Genomic DNA, 21,720 nt, shown 5'->3' on the forward strand with positions numbered 1-21,720 from the left:
TTCCCTAGGGTAGGTCCTTGCCTACCTGGCATCAGGGCCCCACCGAGGAGTCTCACCAGAAACTCTTTTTGCTTGTGGAAATTCATTTGCATTGGTTTAGCTGCTTCAGACCCAAGCCTAAATAGAGGTGGTTAGAGTGTCAACAGGCTCAGCTCAACCTCGGGCTCCACCCCCATCTTTCCATTGGGTATTAAATGGCTTTCTCTAGGCTCTGTTGCCAATGGACAGGCCTTCTCCTCCTTGGGCCTCATTTTTCTCCATCTGAAAAATGGCAGACTATCCCTGGACCACCCTCTGCTTTTCCTGGTAGTCTAGGGAAATTTGTGGAGTCAGGGGATGGTGGGTGTCTGAGGGCCAGTCCTCCAAGTCAGTCGACCAACTGCCCCCTCCCCCCTCCTTGAGAATGGGCTCTGGCCCCACCCATATCTCCCAGACCAAAACTCTAGCCTTCATGCCCTGCCTGGAAACACATGAGCTGCTGACCAGGCCCTCAAAATACCGGGAAAATGGGATCCATCTTTTTCCAGTGCCCACTTTCTTTGATTCCTACTCCCTGCTTCTGTCTTCCTGCTTCCTACCCTCTTCCCTGCTCATTCTGCTGTGTGCCACATTTCTCTTTAAGCCTGGTAGAGAGCAAAATGAGGTAAGAGTAACCTGAGTCTCAAATGAAATGCCCCCCACCTCATCCCCCTCTGGGACCCCTTCTGAGCTTGCTCTGGCTGAAGTAGGCATTGGGGGGAGAGGGAACCAACAATCAGCCTCAGAAAGCTATGATACTCAGTCCCTATGCCCCTTCTGGCCTCCTGCGGATCCTCCCTCCATGTGGGCAATGGACTCCAAGGTCCCTCTGGCTTGGAAGAGAGGGGAGGCTGATTGGGCCCAGAGCCTCTTGTGTCTAGAGTTTGTTTAGGCCTCCAGGAAAACTGGAGTGATGCAGAGAGCAGGGGCAAGGAGGAGGCTTGGTCCTGGAGGAAGGAGCAGAGGGTCTCAGCTCCAGCCTCTCAACCAGACATTTTCCCAGTCAGGAGGAGGTAGAAAGAAAGAGTGAGAGCAGTCTCAGCAATAGGGATCCACACTGCTGAGGGCAGGGCACTGCTAGGCTCAGCCTTTCCAGCTCTGCTCTGAGGACTTACAGGGGTTCTGAGACCACTGGGTATAAATGTGGGGTGGTGTGTTCAGTGGGTGCCCCTATCCCAGAACAGCTCTTCTTGGTCTGTTATTTTTATTACAGTTCAATATAAGATTTTTTTATTGATTTTATTTTTTCAGAGAGAGGAAGGGAGAGGGAAACATTGATGTGAGAAACAAACATCAGCTGGTTGCCCCCTGTACCCACTCCTACCAAGGTCGAACCTGGAATCTGGGTAAGTGCTCTGACCAGGACCCAAACCCGCTGCCATCTCTTGGTGTATGGGATGACACTCCAATCAATTGAGCCACACCAGCCAGGGCCAAATAAGTTTTTTCCAGAAAAAAATATTCTGCAACCAAAAAAATTTTTTAAAGCCCTGATTGAACCCATCCCTACAATTTACAAAGGGGGAAACTGAGGCTCAGAAAGGTAAATTAACACATTTCGTACTGCTCAGGAGTTTTCTCGTGTTTTGCGCGCCATCTGTTAAGGACTGCTCACGAGTGTTCTCGTTTTTCACGCCCATGGAAAAAGGAGCGAATCTAGATACTTATGTAAATTTTGTTTGGTCCCTCTTCATAGAGGAAAATGTTTTACGCAGTACCATACGTTAAAAAAGTACTAGGAACTTTGTTTAATTGTTTTTGTAAATAAAAATGTTATAATTATTGAAAAACAACACCTAAAGTGCATTATGATGATTTAAATAACACGCAGTTTGCCCAAAAACGTGCGGTCCCTGGCGTATGTCTTAGAGATTTCTATGCGGTACGCAATGTGTTGATAGCCCTAGCACCTAGCATAGGGCCCTACACCCACCAAGTCCTTAATAAACAGTTGTAGAAAAAGCAATTAAATACCATGGAATTCTCAAATAATTTTAAAACATAACCAACTTCACTTTCATTTTGTATGTGGCCATGCTACAATACCTACCACCTTTTAAAGCCATCAAGGAAAGTTGTCACACAAGCAACAACAAAGAAATTTGTAATTTGCTCAAATATTTGGAATTACCTAAAATTATAGTGAACTCTCTTAATCGAAGTGTAAGCAAAGGAACAAGTCATAAAAAATGGCTAATTGTCTATGTGTACATATTCTTGTGTAAATTTTGGTTAATTTCCACCATAGGTTTAACACTACCTTGCTGATGTTTGACATGAAGAAGTGAAAGAGGAAAAGCCTCCTTTTGCTTTGAAGTTGAAATGTGAAAGGTGTGCTCATGAACACAAAAGGGTGGTTTGATCCAGTTGGGCTCCTTATTGTACCCGAGCTACTGACTCTCACTGAATATTACTTCAGGCAAGCTCCTTTCCTCTCCAAGTCCTCAGTCTCTTCAACTGTAAAAAGGGGGAAGAGTGAACCATATATCAAGAAAGACTATCACAGAATGGAAGAAAATATTTGCTGATTATATATCTGGTTAGACAGTATTCAGACTGAGTAAAGAACTCTTACAACTCAAGAATAAGAAGACAATAAGAAGGCAAGAGAAATTGGAAGTAAACATTTCTCCAAAGATGTTATACACATGGAGAGATGCTCAACATCATAGTCATTAATGAAACACAAAACCACACCACAATAAGATATTTCATATCTGCTAGGATGGCTAGAATTAAATTTTAAAAAACAACAACAGATGTTGGTGAGGTTGTAGAGAAATTGGAATGCTTGTTCATTGCTGGTGGGAATGTAAAATGGTGCAGCCATTATAGAAAACAGTCTGGCAGTTCCTCAAAAAGTTAAACATAGAATGACCATTTGACCCAACGATTCTACTCCAAGATATATACCTAAGAGTAATAAAAGCATGTGACCACACAAAACCTCATGCATGCAGACTCATGGCAGCAGCATTCATAATAGCCAAAAAGGTGGAAATGCAAAAGTCCATCAAATGGTGAATGGATAAACAAAATGCTGTATATCCATATAATGGAATACTCTTTGACAATAAAAAGGAATGAAGCACTGACACATGCTAGAACACCAGTGAATCTTCTAAACATGCTGAGTGAAAGAAGCCAGATACAAAGGGCACATATTCAGTGATTCCATTCATATGAAGGTTTCCCAAAGAGGCAAATCCAGAGACAGAAAATGGATTAGTGGTTGATAGGGGTAGAGGGTAAGAGGGGACAGGAAGGGACTACTAATGGGTATGGGAATTATTTGGGGGGTGATGAAAATATACTAGTACTCTGGAATTAGATAGTGGGAATAGTTGCACATACTAAAAACTATGGAATTGCACATTTGAAAAGGGTAAATTTTGGTATGAGAATTATATCTCTTTCTTTAAAAAGAGAGTGAATTATATAGCAATAGTTTACAAATTTGGCTGAATCACAACTACTCCAGAATTGTCTCACTTCCTAGCCAGTAAGCCAGGACAAGTAGAATAGGGAAACTGAGACAGATAGCTGAACAAACTAGCCGAGCAATTTACATCCAGGCACAGAAGGTCACCTCCTGGAGATAAAATCTAGGATTCAGTTATATTTCAGCTCCAGGCCCAGAAAAGCAGCATAACCAGGTGGATGACACCAGGACCAGCTGCAATGATTAACTATGGCACTGGCCAATCAGCAGAGACCATGACCCTGAAAGAGCACACCTGGAAAACTGATGAATAGTCTGCTGAAACCCTCCCCTGAGGCCTCCCATAAGATTCCCGCTTGCTTGCAAAGGAGAGATAAAAACCCTCAAGACAAAGGACCCAGCCCACACTCTCCCTCTGGGGAACACACCCCATGTCATTCCCTTCCCTCTCCTCTTCCCCCTAAGGCATGCATCACCTAAACCAGTGGTTCTCAACCTTGGCTGCACATTAGAATCACCTGGGAATCACCTCATAAGGCCCAGAAATCAGGATTTAAAAAAGATTCCCAGGTGATAATAATGTGCAGCCAAGGTTGAGAACCACTGTCCTAAACTTTAAGGCTCCCCACAAGACTTGCAACCAAGGATGGGTTCGTCCAAGGCGAACCCCATGAACCTATCTCCAAGGCCCCCTTTTCTCTGACTTGCCAGTGAGCTAAAGTAACGCAGCCTGTGCTCTCCTGTTGTTTCTTCTATGTTAATCCCTTCCTTGTTTTACTGTTCCCAGCTTTAATAAGCATACCCTCAGAGTCACCTGGACTCATGTTGTGAAATATTTCCCACACAAAGTCAAGAACCCACACACTACCACTGGCCCTAAGCAGACTTTCAGGCCTGAAAGTTTGTATTTTTTAACATGTCCCTGAGGAAGTTCAGAGGTAGTCAGGGTTGGGAACCACTGGGCCAGCTCTAGCATTCTAGATTCCTGCCTGCATCTATGAGAGTTACCTGTAAAGAGTTGCACACAGCCCCTTTCTCCATGGGTGCTGGCCCCTCTTGGATTCTGCACACTCAAACAACCAGACCTCACACCCCAAGAAAGCCTGTTACATTAGCCACAAAAACAGACCCTTCTTTTGCTCCAGGGGCTTCAGGGGGTTTTCTGACCTCTGAGGCAGACCTGCTGATGTTGGCCTTCCCAGGTGTAGGGGGACTCCTTGCCCCTCCCCCTTTTCCTCCAGGGCTTCCCTCAGCAGAGCCTGAGATTCATCCATGTGCTCTGGAGATGCCATCACCAGGCCTGTCTGGCAGGTCATTTGGTAAAAGAACTCAAACCCCACTGGGGGATCTGGCAGGGGAGGGGGCTACAGGGAATGACCCTCAGGTGCCTGGGAAACCACATGCCAGGACAGTTTGGCTCTGGTGCCTAGACCAGACTCTGAGAAGGGAGTCCTTAGAGAGTCTATCCAGTCCCAGCCATCAGCATGAGGTATGAGCAGTTGAGTGGGTCTGGTCCTCTTCATTGTGAGTGAGGACATGTGTGTACACAGGCCTAGTGAGGCCCCAGGCTCTCTTCTTGCCTGCCTTACTTTCTCTCCACCTGGATCAGACTCTACTCTCGCTGTAGCTACAATAATGATGCACCCTCCTACCCCACTGATTGAGGACCAACTATATGCTATGCCCAATGCAAAATGCTTTGAGATACTTCATTTAGTCCTCACAACACCTTTTATAGTAGAAAGTACTCTTCTCACTTTACCAAGGAAGGAAGAATTCAAAGTTCAATTATTCACTTAACTAATATTTATTGAGTGTTTATTATGTGCCTTCCAGGCACTATGCTAGGTGCTGGTTCTACAGAAGTCATTGAGGTCCAGCCCCTCTTGGAGATTGCACTCTGTCCCAAATCAGAGAAGGAGATTTCTAGAAAGAGGTTAAGCTGGGATAGCAAATCAGGTCCACTTGAGTCTACAAGTCCTCCTTGGCCACACATGCAAATTCCCCCCGCCCTGCTCAAAGTGAACCTTCCCAGGGCTGTCTGTGGCTGGGTCTTCCCAGGAATGTGGGCAAGAAGAGCACAGGCTCCCCAAATGTCAGTTGTTCACATGCCACCATCATAAATTTGGCTACAGCCTCATCCTACCTGTTTCACTATTAAATTGCTATTTCTTTTTAAATGGACTCACTTCTGAAAAATAAACTTTATTACTTTCCCTTGGTGTCATACTGAGCAATGATATCCATGAAATAATTTCTGGTATGCTGGTTGTATTTTTTCCTAATAAATCTTAAGATGAATTATCACTATTGATGTATAATTTTCATTTAGGTGCCATTTAAAATTCTCTTCATACCATACTTTGGGGAAACACTGGAAGAGAAAGAAAACATGATTCCATTAGCCGCTCAGAGATGAACTTGCATGGAGACCACCTTTGTTGAGAAGTCACCTTGGTAATACTGTTTTGAGCTACTCTGAGTCTCCAGGGCCAAAAAGTGGGCCCAGCTGAAGGCCTGTTATTCCAGAGGGATGAGGAGGAAGAAAGGAGGAAGTGCTGTTGGCAAGATGGTGGAAGATCCTGCACACTGCCAGGTGACTCCTTCTCATGACTCCCCCTCCCCCTTCTTCCCATCTCTGGCCAAGTCATTCCCCTCAATAAAGGCTTGAGGCAAAGAGGAAAGGGTCTGGGTCTTGAGGCTGACTAAAGAAGGTAGAATCCGTGCAGCAAATGGTCTGAATGTTACAGAAATCCTGGGGAGGCCTTTGGATTTTCTCAAGGTTTAAGCCAAGTTTATAGAGCTGATAAGGTCAGGGATCCTGGATCACAATGGCTGCATGACCCTAGGCAAGTAACTTCATTGTGCCTCAGTTTTCCCATTTCTACAAATAAGAAAATAAGAGGGTCTTCATAGAGTGGTTATGAGAATAAACTGAGATAAAATATATGAATGGACTTTAGTAAAGGCCCATTCAAATATTATCCTTTTATGATCATGACTACTCAACAAATTCAATAAGCATGCTTTGGTGTACAAGGCATTATTCTAATCACTTTTGGTGTCGGAGGAGAGGAAGCAACAGGCATAGAGAGGTTTGCAAAGATTAATGCAATACAATACAGTCTCTAAAGTCTAGGAGCAGAACAAAACAAGCAATTTGGATTGGACCATAACACAATTTTGGCCCATAATGCAATACTACTTCTGACATCAGGCCAAGTAAAGTAAATACAAAATGGAAATGGAGGATGGAATGACTGGCTCTCACTGGAAGAATTAGGGAAGGTTTCACTGAGGAAATGGCCTTCAACTGAGTCTTCAAAGATGAGTTGGACTGCAATCAACTGCAAACCAGAAAGAAAGTCCTTTCAGGCCAGGGGTGGGTAGTGGGAGGAAGAGTGTCAACAAAGGTGTGGGATGGGTTCAGGGGGAGCCTCTTTGGAGGATGAGGATGGCCTATGTACCTGGTGAATACACTGCAGAGAAGCCTGGAAAGCTCAGTGGAGGGTTTTAGATGCAGGCCTTGCCTTACCTGGGGAGTTGGTGGCTGCCCATCTGCAAACAGGGGACGTGATCATTCCTCCTGCTTAGTGGAGCAGGTGGCCCCAAGTGGACCAGCAGCCTTTCCACTAAAAGCTGAATGGCAGCAGAAGAAACTGTAATCAGCCAAAAGAAATAACTTTCTGAATATGAGCTGTGGGAAACTATTTTAGAATGGCCAATGAAGGCTGAGGAGCCTCTTTCCCTGGAGACTTTGAAAAGCAGGAGGGATTCTTATCTGTCTGATTCTAGAAAAAATTCTGCCCAGAGGCAGGGGGCTGGACCAGATGATCCATTTGGGTTCTTTCCAGTCTGCAGCCTTGATGATCTCATTGCTCCCTCTTCCTCTAGTCAGGGCTGCCTCACTCCAGCTCAGACTCATTGAGCTTATTCTTGTCATTAAAGATCTTCCAGGATCCAAAGCCACAGCTCTTCCCATAGGTGACTCACAACTTTGTCAGCAAGATCATCCCAATATCTAGCCTCCATTATCCTTGCAGTAAACTTAAGTAAACTCAGCATTTACCTTTATAACTTTGCTTGAAGGTGAGAAAGTGAAGGTTGTTATATTTTTATAGACAAGACCTTCCTGTTCAGTCTTACCACCAGCCTTCCTCTCACCTCTGAAGAGACAGTGAGAACCTCACAGATAGAGTATATTTTAGAGTTGAAGGGCCTGGGTTTGAGTTTTCACTAGGTGTGCAACCTTGGGCAAGTCATTTGAAGGCAGGGATTAAGTAAACTAACATTGATAGAGCACTTCCTATATACTCAAATTCGCCTTGTTAAATGAATCAAATGTAGATATTAATCCCCTTTTATGGGTAAGTAAATGGAGGCTCCAAGAGGTTAAGTTTCTTACTTACTCTCACCCTTCTAGTAAGTGGTAAAGCTAAAACTGGAACTGAGATTTCATAGGTTCTAAAAGCTCCACTTTTGCTACCTTATCCTGTTACTTCTTGCTTCACTGTGTCAACCCAAGTTTCTGTCATCTCTAAGAAGGGGCTAATACTCTCTGCCCCACAGGGTTATTGAAAGGGTTAAAGACATACATCCTGTGTGCGAAAGTGATGTGTAAATCCATAAGTACTGGGCAGATGCTAGATAATTATAACTCTCAAGCTCTGGTCAATTCTCTGGGCGTCTGCCAACACCTTTAGAAGCTATTTCTGAGGGCAGTAGGTGGAGTTGACCTCTCCTTTCCTCCGTCACAGCTCTTATGGCACTGTGTTAATGTTCCTTCTTTAGTATGTTTGCCTCCTTAATTCAACTGTGAACATGTCCAGGACACATAGTAGCACTCAACAATTGTGAATGAATAAATGAAAAAAAAAAAAAAGAATGAGGCAGCCCCACTCTCCTTGAGACCTTCTTGCCCACTCTACTATCCTCACACTGCCAGGTCACCCACCAAACCACAGTTTCTCAAACAAGCTCTTCACTTCCCTACTTCTCCAATCCAAGTACTAACCAGGCCCGACCCTGCTTAGCTTCCGAGATCAGATGAGATCAGGCGCGTTCAGGGTGGTATGGCCGTAGACCACTTCCCTACTTCTGTGCCTCTGCTCACACCATTCCTTCTGCCAGGAATGTCTTCCCCACCCAACATCCTTGTCGAAACACACATTCTGCTTCCTTTATGAAGTTTTCCCTGACTATCCCCTGTCTAAGCCTGAAGTGATTGCATTTTCCCATGAATCCCTTGCACAGAGTGGGTACCCAGGACTCCTTTTCAGGCAGTCACCTGCATCCTACTGTGTGACCTTAAGCAAACCTCTACCCCTGATTTTGGCCTCAGTATCCAATCTGTACAGATGTATCCAATGGCTCTTCCAACACTGCCATCTGTGACCTGACTTCTTTGGGGTTCAGGGAGGACAAGACACTAAAGAGCCCCAAGTGGGGCTTTTGACTCTTGAGAGCATGTGCCCAGCTCCCAGCCCTGAAAATCAGTTTATCAGATATTACAAGCTAATTGAATTGCTTACTAAACAGATAAATACATATCTGCTTAACACAATTATTGTCAAAGGCCTGAGCCACATACCATCATTGGAGTTTTATTGCAGGAGAAGTTAATTAGCTCTACTTAGGCAAGTCCCAGGTGTTTAAGACAGAGGCATGGGGGAGAGGTGGGGATGGGAGAGTAGAAGACAGGTGAAGGAGGGAAAGGAAAGGTCTCCAAACTCCCCTTTCTCAGCTGTCATGGCCTGGCTTTGGATACCCCAGGAACCCCAAGTTCAGTGATACCTGAGGCATGTCATCCATCAAGGATGAAGGAAGCTTCTTGAGAAATTGCTATGTGCAGAACACTGTACCAAGAATATTATCTGCAGAATTTCATTTGCTCTTCACAATGACCTTCAAAGGCAGAAACCATTCATTGTCCCCATTTCATAGATGGGGAAACTGGGAAGCATAGAAGTTAAGCTCATATCAAAGGGAAGCGAGGGTGCTGGGCCTGGATCTGCTTCCAAGGCCAGGGCTGCTGTCTTTAGCCTCTGCTGCCCCTACAGGTGACAGGCTCAGGAGATTGATGCTACTCAAGAGGGACTTGGGTAGGCAGTGTCTTCCCTTTGCTGTGGTACAGTCAATAGGTTTTCCAGGGTGGACCAAACTGGGCACAACCAGAGTTTGCATAGTACTTGAGAGAGTTGGTCATTTTTCCATTCAGGAATCCATCCTCCTGTGACTCAGGTCAAGGCTCTGGGCTGGGAATCCTGGATGACTGAGAAACCTACCAGGGGTTCACATTCCAGTGGAAGCTTATGAACATTTGAATAAAAAGTCATTTTAAGTATAAAAGTGTATATGAAGATGTATATATCTCTATCATTATGTCATTTCTCTCCTTAGAAATTTTTCCTAGGTTTTGAGGCCCTAAGTCAGCAAATTTGGGTTTCTTTCCATGATATTGCTGGGACATAGAGAGGAGCATGAACTGTGGGGCCACAATTTGAATCAAGGTTCTGCCATTTATTAGTTGTATGAGCTTAGGCACATCCCCCTGTTTCTATGTACTGCTACCATTCTGGACCTAACATCACAACTCTTACCTGGACACACACTTTCCTAACTGGGTTCCCTGTTTCTCTGGAATTGTTCACACTGTAACTACAGTGAGCTGTTGAACATGAGACAGCTCATGTGCTAACCCAGCTCTAAGTCTTTCAAAGTCCTCACCATGGTCCACACGGTTTTTGTGGTTGGATTTCTGTCTACCTCTCTGGCCACATTCCAGACCACACTCTCACTCACAAGCTGAACCACACTGGCCTCCTTAATGATGCTTGAAAAAAACTGATTTCTACCTCAGTACTTTGTACTTGCTGTTTTGCCACACCTCAGTGCTCCAACCCCAGGAATTTGCATCCCTGGCTCCTTCTCATTCTTAAATGTCACCTCCTCAGAGACATAGTCCCTGGCCATCCTATCTTAAACAAAAGTACACCTTTTGTTCTCAGTTTTGGTACTCTTTGTTTCCTTCCAAATATCATAATTGGTAATTATTTTTATTACTTTTTATTACTTTAAAAGTATATTTACTGTCTGTTTTCTCCCACTCAAATGTAAGCACTGTTAGGGCAATAACTTTGTTTTCATCACCACTCTGCCACAGACAGTGTTTGGCACATAGTAGGTGCTCAATCCAGACTTGTTATATAGATAGATGAGTGAACTGTTGAAACAATGACTAAATGAATACTTCTTAAAGCTGTTGTGAGGATTAAATGAGCTAATGCATGTTAAATGTCTGGCACAGAGCCCAGCAAAGAGCACAGATCAATAGCTGATAGCTGACTCTGGTACCTAGCTGTTCCCTGAGCCACCACACCCTAGACAGCTAGCCCTCCATCCCACTACCCTGCTCCCTGCAAAGCCCAATTCCTTCTCTCCTGGAAACAAACCCATTCTCACCCATAGGCAGTATTATGGTGGAGTTGAAAGCACATTGTTAAATATTCAGGAATTTTACAAGCAGATTGTTAAACTATTAGGAGCTTAAGAGAGGACATGGCAGGAGTACTTACACCACAAAAATTGGCAAACAGTACAAATCAGGGCACCCCCCTCAAGAGCCAATTTACCAGTACACCACCACTAGGATTTATCCTGCTGTTCCTCTGCCCTGTCAAAGTGCTCTGTCCATGTTCTCTGCCTGCCAGCCTTCAAGGCCCACATTAAACACTGACCTCCAGAAAACCATGCAGCCTCCCTGAGCTCACTCCTCAGTGATAGCCTCAGTGCCACAGGATAAGGTACCTAAGCCAGCATTTCTATATATTGACTTTTGTTGTCTTTTACTCCAGGCAAACGTGAGAATGTTATCCATGAAGCTTACTTCTATTTTTATTTATTTCTTTAATCCTCACCCAAGGACATGCTTTTATTGATTTTAGAGAGAGGAAGAGGGAAGGAGGGAGGGAGGAAGGGAGAGAAAGAGAGGAAGAGAGAGAAGTGAGAGAGAAACATTGATCTATTGCCTCCCATATGTACCTCGACCAGGGACTGAATCCGCAACCTAGATATGTGCCCTGACTGGAAATTGAACCCAAGACCTTTTGATGCTCCAACCAACTGAGGCACACCGGCCAGGGCAAAGCTTACTTTTAAAACCGTGAAATCAGGGACCTGGTTGATATTTTTTTTCTCCTAGTCCCCTATGGTTTCTTGCACAGGATTGGGGACTGTGCATGTGTTCAGCAGACTCAGAGCAGTGAGCAGAAAGAGTGGCAGGAGTCTAGGACAGAGAAACAGCAGCTCTGCATTTTGGCTCAGCTCAGTCACTAACCTGCAGTGTGATCTTGGGCCAGTCCCTTTCTGTTTCCAGGCCTCGGCTGATCCACCTAAAATGATGAAAATGATATTGAAGCTTCCTTCAAACTTCAGGATTCAGAGAACTTATTCATTGACTGATGTGCAAATGAGTGTTTGTTATTTTATGCAAAAACTCTTAGGTACTTTTAAATAAATAATTCCTACCACCCCCTTTCCACCCTTTCTACTCTATCCACCTTAGCAATAGAAGGCATGCAAGGACCTTCAGAGAAGATTGAACCCAAGGCCTCCATTCTGCAAATAATGAGAGCTAGAGTTTACAGAGCACTTATTATGTGCCAGATATTATTTTAAACATTGCACACAGATTAACAAATTTAGCCTTCACAACAATGTTAAAAGGTAGATACTCTTATAGATGTCCATTTTACAGATGAGAAAGCTAAGGTTCAGAGAAGTGAAACAACTTTCCTAAGTCACACAACTGTGAAGTAATAGATTTGAGGCTTGAAGAAGGCAGGCTGATTTTTCAATCCCACATACCTAACCATTGCGCTGCACTACCTTGTACAGTTTCTCAAAGGAAGTGCCTGCCTCTCAGACCCCTGACTGGACAGGTATCACTGTAGCCCAAGCTTTACAAATAATCATAATGCCTTAGAGGAAATGTCACATAACTTCCTCTAATTCCCAGCTATGTGACTTCGGGCAAGTCCCTGTGCCTCTCTGAGCCTCAGTCATCTCATCTATCTTACACAGAGCTCTTGTGAGGATTAAGAGAGGGAAGAAATTAGCATATATTGAATGTCTCTTTGTGTGTTTAAATTGCATTAAATCACCTCCTCTGGTTCTTCTGGAAGCCTAGAGAAAGAAATTATTCTCCTGTTGTACAGAAGTGGAAACACACTCAGAAAGGGTAATAACTTCCTTAAAGCCATGCAGTCAGGTGGGGCAGAGATGGGATTCAAACCCACATCTTCATGTGTTGTTTTTTTTACATAACCTTTTTTAAATGTTTTAACAGTTTAGATTTACCAAAAAAAATGTGAAAGGATAGTACAGAGTTTCCATATACCCTGCACCCAATTTCTCCTATTCTTAACATCTTGCATTAGTATAGAACATTTGTCACAATTAATGAGTGAGGCTTCCTTAGTTTTACCTAACGTTCTTTATCTGTTCCAGGATCCCATCCAAAACACCACAGTACATTTAGTTGTCATGTCTCCTTCTCTCCCCTTGACTATGGCAATTTCTTAGACTTTTACTGTTTTCAATGGCCTTCACAGTTTTGAGGAATGCTAGTCAGGTATTTGTAGAATGTTCCTAAATTGGAATTTGTCTGCTGTCTTTGTTTTTGTTTTTTCATGGTTAGATTGGAGTTGGGGATTTGGAGGAAGAAACCCACAGAAATAAAATGCCTTTCTTATCACATCATATCAAGGTTGCATGCTCTCAACAGGGCTTATTACTGCTGATATTGATTGAGATCACTTGGCTGAGGTGTATTTGTCAGGTCTCTCTACTGGAAAGTTACTTTCCATCCTGTCCTTTTTGGAAGGAAGTCACTCTGCACAGCACACACTCAAAAAGCTCAGAATGGGGAGATGTTCACCACCTCCTTGTGGGAGGATGATCTACATAAATTATTTGCAATTCTACATGAGAGATTTGGCTCTGCACACCCATTTATTTATTCAATCACTTATTTATATCACTATAGACTCATGGATATTTGTTTTATACTTTAGGTTATAATACAACACTACATTATTTATTTTGTTGCTCAAAGTATTCCAGCTTTGGCCTTTGGGAGCCCCTTTAGTTGGCTCCTGTGTCCCTTTGACTTACCCCCATCAACGTGTTTTGTTTTTCTTAGCACTCACTTCCTTTCTGGCACTACAAGATGCTCCAGGCTCATCTCATATATTTCCTGCTCTAGCCCTGGAAATCGACCACTTCTGCCAGGAATTCTGGTTCCTTTTATTGGAGAATGGTATTAGAAACCAACATCTGGGCACTGGGTGTGTTCGTGGCTACTGGACCCTCTCAACTAACAGAGAAAGTTGGGTATATATTAATTAGTGTACATGTACATCTCTGTACATGTTTCTCTGTGTAACTATTTGTATCTATATTAAGCTAAACATGAGTTTACATGGATTGTCTCCCATTGTGATCCATTACCACATGGATGATTCCAGCCTCCCTGCTTGCTTATCTGCATACTCACACTCCAACAGTAAGCAACCTGGCTCCCGCCACCCGCCATCCATCTTCATGCTCTTTTCATAGCCTTTCCTCCTTTACTGCTGCCAGGTTTCCAAGGCCTACCTAGCAGCTGCCATGAGGTGGAGCTGTGTTCATCTTTCCTGGGCTCTGGGTGGCCCTATCAGCCGTGGGCAAACTACGGCCCGAAATGAATAAAACTATTGAAAAAAAAGACTGTACCCTTTTATGTAATGATGTTTACTTTGAATTAATATTAGTTCACACAAACACTCCATCCATGCTTTTGTTCTGGCCCTCCGGTCCAGTTTAAGAACCCACTGTGGCCCTCGAGTCAAAAAGTTTGCCCACCCCTGATGGTGGCTGTGATTTTGCAGCTGAGAAACGTTCACCATCAGGCCCTCCCTAGTTTGGTTTTCACAGGCAGCCCTCAGTGTAACCTTCCCCAGTCCTTCAGAGGACCCAGGAAAGTTTGCCTACATGGGGCAACTGAGCCTTTATACCTTCACGAATTAATTATAGGTATGGTAGCAACCCCTCTTCACTGCCTGGTGTGCTAGCCTCACTGCCCCTCCTCCACAATCCTTCCCCTTAGCCAGCCATGGTATCTCTTACTTAGATGTGGTAGAGGATACAGAGAAATTGGAATTCCAGGCATGGGCAATATGCAGTATGAATGGGGCTAAGGCTCCTTTGGTCAGAGCTCAAATAAGTTCAGCTCAGTGGCTGTGTCACCTTGGAGCAATAGACTCTATGACCCCATGTGAGCAGGGCCCCTGCCCCAGCCCCACACCTCAGGGGACTCTGTGCTTTGGAGGGCTTTCCTCCAAAACTGCTAATGTCCCCTATGGTAGTGCCAGGGTCAGCACTACCTCCACCAGCACTACCTCTGAGCCCAAACATAGACCCATGTAGGTCCCAGTTCCTGTTTCTCCTCTTTGAATGACTGTTCCATGCATGGTGCCAATCATCTGCCCTGAGAAGCTCCTGGAGTTGCATTTATGGTGTTTTCCTGGGGCCCTGGGGCCCTGGGGCTGATCCCAGTTCCTGGAGAACAATCTGGCAGGCAGATCACTCCTGCTTGCTGGCATAGTACTTTTTTCTCAGGATCATGGAAGAGATTAGGTTGCCAGAATGGTGCTAATATGCTGACTGTGGGTGACTTGAATTGTTTATGAGTCAGGGGCTACACATAGACCCACAGACACTCAAGTATACCTGTATCTATACCTATCTATATCTATATCTATATCTATATCATCTATCTCTATCTCTATCTCTATCTCTATCTCTATCTATCTCTATCTCTATCTCTACCTATATCTATCTATCATTTTACCCCCTCAGGGCCTACAAACTTTAGGGGCAGCCCTTCTTTAGAATTTATGGAGTTAAAAGAAGCACAGAATGTTCAAGACATAAAGGAGTTTTAAAGCCATGTAGCTCAAAGCATTCCTGGTGTAGATCTATCATCCATCCCCTTTACCCCAGAATCTGAGCCTAGATATGAACCTAGAGCTGCTTGGGATGGAGAGAGGAATAAGTCCTGGTCCCTGCCTTCCTGGGTCTCCTAGTCTAATGAGGGACACAGGCAACAGAAACTCTCATTTTGAATAAAATTATAAGAAGAATAGCAGTGATAGCAATAGTAGCAGCAGCTTATTGGGCTCTTACTATATGCCAGGCAGTGCACTGTGTGCCTTGCATGCATCATCTTAGCACATGCTCACAATGAGCTCATGAAGTGAGTGCCACTGGTATTCCTATTTTATATAGGAGGCAACTGAGACCCAGGGATGGAAAATGGCACACATGTGAGAGCCAAGAATGTCCTTCAGCTCTGTCCAGCTCCACATCCCGAGTTTTTTCACACTCTCGGGCCTCAAGCCTAAAGAATGGAGGCCAAGTGGGGTAAGGCAACTTGCCCAAAAAGAAAGGACTCGAATCCAGTGCCCTCTGCCCTTAGCCTTGCATGAAAGCCATAGCACTTTGCCAGGAAAATAGTGGCATGTGTCCATGATCCTGGCTGTCTTCTCCTACTATGGTGTCATCTCCTGGCATGGCCCCAGCCCCAGCCTGAGCCGGGCAGGCCATGTGGCTAGCACATCTCTCTTTCAGCTCTGCCAGGCCTGCAGCTGGCCCACCCTTCTCATGTCCCCAGCACTGCCCAGCCCCCTCTCCTCAGCCAAGGAAGCAGCCCTCTTCCATTCAGCATTCCTGCCAGCTGGTGTGTGAGCCCTGTGCAAGGAGGCTGGGTTGCCATGGAAGCCATGGAGGGCTGGTGTGGAGGGGGGCCACCCTGGTGCAGGGCTCCTGACCTCCCCAGGAAGGGAAGCTCTGGCCCTGGGCCTGGTAAGTGCTTCAGCAGGTCACCACAGAAGGCCTGCCCCCACCCCATCCTGGCCTTCTGCCTGCACCGGGTGTGCTTTAAGAGCTCTCACCACACAGAGAAAGGGATGAGCTAGGGAGGAAAAATGCCCAGGCCCTTCAGAGCTCAAGCCCAATATAGCAGAACTAATTTGAAATGTCACTTAGGGCAGTTTCACTCCCAGCCAGTGAAAAGCTGGTTTATTTACATAGTTGGCTGTGGCAGGAGGCCAAGAACCCCGCCATGCCAGGGTGTAAGGGATGGGCGGCTGGGGGCCCTGGCAGGGTCCCCTTGGCCTGGACCTTGCTCAGAACCACCATCTGGAAACCCCTGCGGGCAGAAGGGCTAGATCCGATAGAGCCAGCGCATGCCTTTCCACTCCAGACAGTGCTCCCTGCTCTTGGGGGCCTGGGTCATGGCAGGAACTTCTAGTGACTGCCTTGGCACAAGTTCTGTGCCAGGTACTCTGCTGCATGCTTGACACGGTTTTCTTATTGAACCTTTGACAAGTTCTGAGAGGAGGAATCATTTTTCGTATGTCACAAATGAGGAAACCAAGGCTGGGAATGATGTCTGACTCTCTATGTGGTCCACCTTACTGGGGTCAAACAGCCAGTAAGTGGCAGACGAGAGTCAAATCCAAGTCAGTCTGATTAGTGAGTCCATGTTTCCCCTGTATCCATACTCTGTATCTTGAGTGCTTGGCTTCCGCCAGCCTAGCCACTACCCAGAATGTGGCCTGTGTGAGCCACTGGATCTGTCAGTTGATTGGCAATGGCTTTTTAAAGCAGAGTTCCTAAGGACCCTACTCATTGGATTTCCCAGTGAAGACACTGGTCAGGGGGCTGACAGGTGTGGGACAGGTCAATGTGGCCTCTTCCCGATGCCCGCCTGTGTGCTTCAGTTGGGAGAATACCAAGGTCCCTGGCTGAGAGGGGACACAGGGAATTAACAGTCTTGTCTGTTATATCAAACTAGTAGCCCAGTGCACGAAATTTGTGCACTGGGGTGGGGGGGGGGGGAAAGGGGCCCCTCAGTCTGGCCTTCACCCTCTCCAATCTGAGACCCCTCAGGGAATGTCCAACTGCCTGTTTGTGCCTACACTTTTAACAGATGACAGCTCCATTGTTGTTTCTTTCTTATGCTTAAAACCATTGGAATTAGTAGGTATTCAAAGTGTGTATACATTTTGGGGGGACACCCTGTATATCTCTAGTCAGCGGTGAAAGAAACCAACAGCAGATTTGGAACCCCCAGACAGGGAACCTCGCTCACTCCCCACATGTCTCCCCACTTCACTTTCCACCTTCGTGGGCAGCAGGAGAATCAACGTTTTCTCTCATTAATTCGGAAAAGCACATCCTGTCACCCGCTGCCTGGCAGGAGTGCTCTAGGCCCCAAGCAAACGAGGCTCAGTCAGGGCAGCCTTCGCTCATGGGTGCTGACACCCAAAGTGCACATTCCTCCTCTACAGTCGCCACGACTATACCACTGTTTCACTGAGAAGACGGAATTCCTCTCTGCCTCTGGGTTCTTGATCTTGAATGCTGACTGAAGGCACCTCAGCAAGGGCCGCCTGTGCCCACCAGGTGTGTCTATCTGTACCTGCTCCTGCCTCAGCACCTGCATTAACCCCCCAGAGGTGATCTCGTAGCTGCACTGGCCTCCGTGGGAACAGGGCATCACCACTCTGCTCTCTCACTGTCATCTCACAGGCGCCAACCCTCAGCACCCAGAACACCCAGACACTCTCCAAAGGGCGTGAGCGCATCAGAAGGGATGTGCGCACATCCCGTGGGGGTGTTAGGCATTCTGTGTTGATGGAAGTGCGGTGGAGAGGCGGGGGGAACTTGTGCACACCTTGGTTTGCAACTGTTGCAGGCGCGGGAGGGTGACAGTGTGCTGGGGGATGTTCGCACACCGGGAGTGGATGTGCACACCAGAGGCCTCTGGCTTTGCAGATCCGCAAACCCCCATGGTGCAGCCAGGAGGATGTCAGTCTGGCCCGCCACAGTGGCTGTCCCTGCGATCCTGCACCTTCTGGGCCAGGAGGCGGATCTTGCGCAGCCTCTCCTGGGCACTGATGGCCTACAGGCACTACTTCAGCTCAGCCTGCAGGCTCTGCTTGGCATGCTCACAGCTGTCACCACCACCATGTGGGGAGTACAGACCGCCCTCCGCCAGCCTGCCTCCCCTGTCCAGAGGCTCTCTGCACTGCTCACCTGCCCAGAGTGACTGGGGCTGGGCAGAAGCCAGGCGTCCTGCCCTGCCCAATGCTGGCCAATCCGCCCCTGTGCAAGCTGTCGCCTCACTGGGAAGGGTCACGGATCCAGGTCCCGGGACCGTGGACAGCCTCAAGTGCTGCCCCCCACCTGGCAGGGTCACAGATCCATGTCTTGGTCCCGTGGACAGCCTCAAGCACAGCCGCCCTGCCCGCCAGGTCACGGATCCAGGTCCTGGGACCATGGACAGCCTCTAGTGTTACCCCCTGCCTGGCAGGGTCACAGATCCGGGTCCCGGGACCGCGGACAGCCTTGCCCGCTGCTGCCCACCTTCAGTATGCAAATTAGCCGCCATCTTGTTGCTTCAGGGTGGGGGTCCCCACTGGGGTGCCTGGCCAGTCTGGGTGAGGGGCTGAGGGCTGTTTTCAGGCTGGCGGGTGACTGAAGCTCCCAACCTCTCCTTTTTTTCTTTTTTCTTTATTTTTTTAATTCTGGGGTTTATTTACCTTCTATGGCTGTCACTGGAGCTGAGAGCCGGTTTTAGCTCTAAAGCTCAGCTCCAGCTCTGAGACCTCGGCTGCTGAAAGCAGGGATCTGGGTTTTTTCTATAATTAAAACACTGTTGTGGTCCTGCTGGCTGAAGCCTGGCTGGCTGAAAGCAGGTTTCTGGGTATTGTTTAGCTTCTATATTTGCAACATTGTTTCTTAGAGTTGCAGCTCAGAGGCCGGCAGCGGCAGGCGGGGAACCTTGGCTTCCTCCTTCACTGGAGCAAGCAAGCCTCCTGTTCGCTTCAGCTGCCTGGCTGCCAGCCGCCATCTTGGTTGGCAGTTAATTTGCATTTCCTGCTGATTAGCCAATGCGAAGGGTGTCAGGGTTATGGTCAATTTGCATGTTTCTCTTTTATTAGATAGGATATGTACTGAGCATCTATTATGTGCCCGGAGCTTTGCTGGGTGTTGGGAGTACACAGGTGAGAAAGACATAGTTCCTCTCCTCATAGCTCCCAGGCACTGCCCACAATAATAATGCAGCAAGGGCTAGCATTGACTGGTCTATGCCAGGCACTGTTTTAAGCAGTTTGTGAGGGTTAATTTATATGCTGCCCTTAGCAACGCTGTGAGATAGGTATTACTATTATCCCCATTAGACAGATGCGGAAGCAAAGCCTTGGAGAGATAACCTATCTGGTCCAGGGTCACACAGCTAGAAATTGACAAAGGTGGGGTTTGTAGTCAGACAGACTGCCTGTAGAACCCAAAGTTCCAATCCAGCAATATCTAGAATAGAAGAAAGAGGGCTGAACACTGCGGTGTGCGAAGTTGGGATTGGAAAGAGAGCAGGCTTGCCAAGGACACTTTGGCAGACAAGGTCGGGAAGATTTTTCTAGCTGGAAACAAACCCTTCCTAGGGCATTTCTTCAGAGTGTTGGCCCCAGGGAAAGAGGTGAGGGGTGGCCCAAGCTCCCCTCAGGGAAGTCTGACCATTCTATCAGATTTTGTCTCTATTCATCTTAGGTTTCCTGTTTTGGCAGTTTGTTGGAGCTTGGAGGCTCAGCCAGCCAGGGGTTAATGTCTAAGGGGCCCACTGGAGAAGGGCTTGCTCTCCATGCCAGGGCCCTGGGGAGAGGATGTGGCTGGGATCAGCTGGAAATCATTAAAGTTGCTGGCAGGGCAGACTGAGGTAGAGGGGTGGAGAAGGTCCAGAACCCAAGGCTGGAGGGTGGCGGGTGGCCAGCCAGCAGGCTCTGGGCTGAAGAGTTACACAGGGTCAGGGGGGAATTGAAAGCTGCTTGGCCCCAAGTGGAGACCCTGATCTCTATGTGGTCCACCCTAAGGCTCAAGATGGAGGGAGTGAACATCTGGAGAGAAGCTCAGAGTGGAAATGGAGACTTAGGCTGGTCGGTGGAGGAAGTGGCTGGAGGTCTTTTAGTACCAACGCCTGCCACACAGAGGCTAAAGAACCCTCATCCACACTCCACTTTGATGTGTATCCTTCTGGGATATTTCCAAAGCAGCCTGGAGGGGAAGAGAGACCTCAGTGGTGCTAACCACTAAGATGCCTTCTCCAGCCCTACCACAACACCCACCAGCCATCCATTCCCTCAGCAGAAAGGAGCGCACAGGACCTGCCTTTGCAAGTGCCACAAGCTCCGAAGAGTTTTATCCAGTAAGTGCTTCTTAACCTAGAAACCCAAGGAGAAGTGGGCAGGGCAGCAGCTGCTATGTGGGCACGAGACCCAGCCGAGCTCCTCGGGCAATTGGCTCAGAAGTGGCACTGAGGCTGCCTTGAGGAAAGAGGGCAGCACTAAATGGCATATTGGTGGCAAAGCTGCTGACTTCAGGGGCCTAATTCGGGGAGGAGGAGTAGCTCAGCTCCTGCCTAAGCCCAACCAGAGCTGTAATGAGTTCCACCAAATAGGGGGACTGTGGGACTGTTAGCAGAAGCCAATGCAACTAGGAGAGGCTCCGTGGAAGATTGGACCTGGTACTAGGGTTCCTCTAATCTCCTTGGCTAGTTTAGGATCCCAAGGGCCCATGAGCACCCATGGGACAAGTGCCCTTCAGTTCATGCTGCAGGCCCAACAGCACCTCAGCTGTCCTTTAACAAATAGGTGGTTAGCAGAAGGAGGAAGATGCCTTGGCCATCCAGAGCCCTAGTGGACCAGGAATAAGGTGGGAAAACATGACTGGAGTGACCTTCAAGGTTCTCAGAAATGTCATCTAATTGTCTCCAAGCCTGTGGATGAGTCTCCAGGCCCCTGCCTCCTTTCACTCCACTCTCTGACCCTACCTGTCTCCTCATAGTCCTTCAGTGACTTGCCATTCTCCCTCAGGTTCTCCACCTGCCATTCTCTCCTGCACATGAAGTCTTCCACCCTGGTGTTCAGATTAGCTACATTGAAGTGTGCTTTCCTAACCCTTGCCTCTACCCTGTAATCCTTAGAGTCGGCTGCCAGGAGCCAACTGGGTCCCTGTGAGCTCTATGTAAGCAGGGCTGATACTTTATGACCAGGCTTCTCTGCCTTAGAAAGAAATGCCAACTTGGATTACTGGAGGGGAGAGAAAGTTCAGGGAAAGAGGGGGACCAGTGGGACAAGAAGGAACTGCATAGCTGTACC

This window comes from Myotis nattereri (assembly GCF_964212035.1).
Source record: "Myotis nattereri genome assembly, chromosome: X".
Classification (NCBI taxonomy): domain Eukaryota; kingdom Metazoa; phylum Chordata; class Mammalia; order Chiroptera; family Vespertilionidae; genus Myotis; species Myotis nattereri.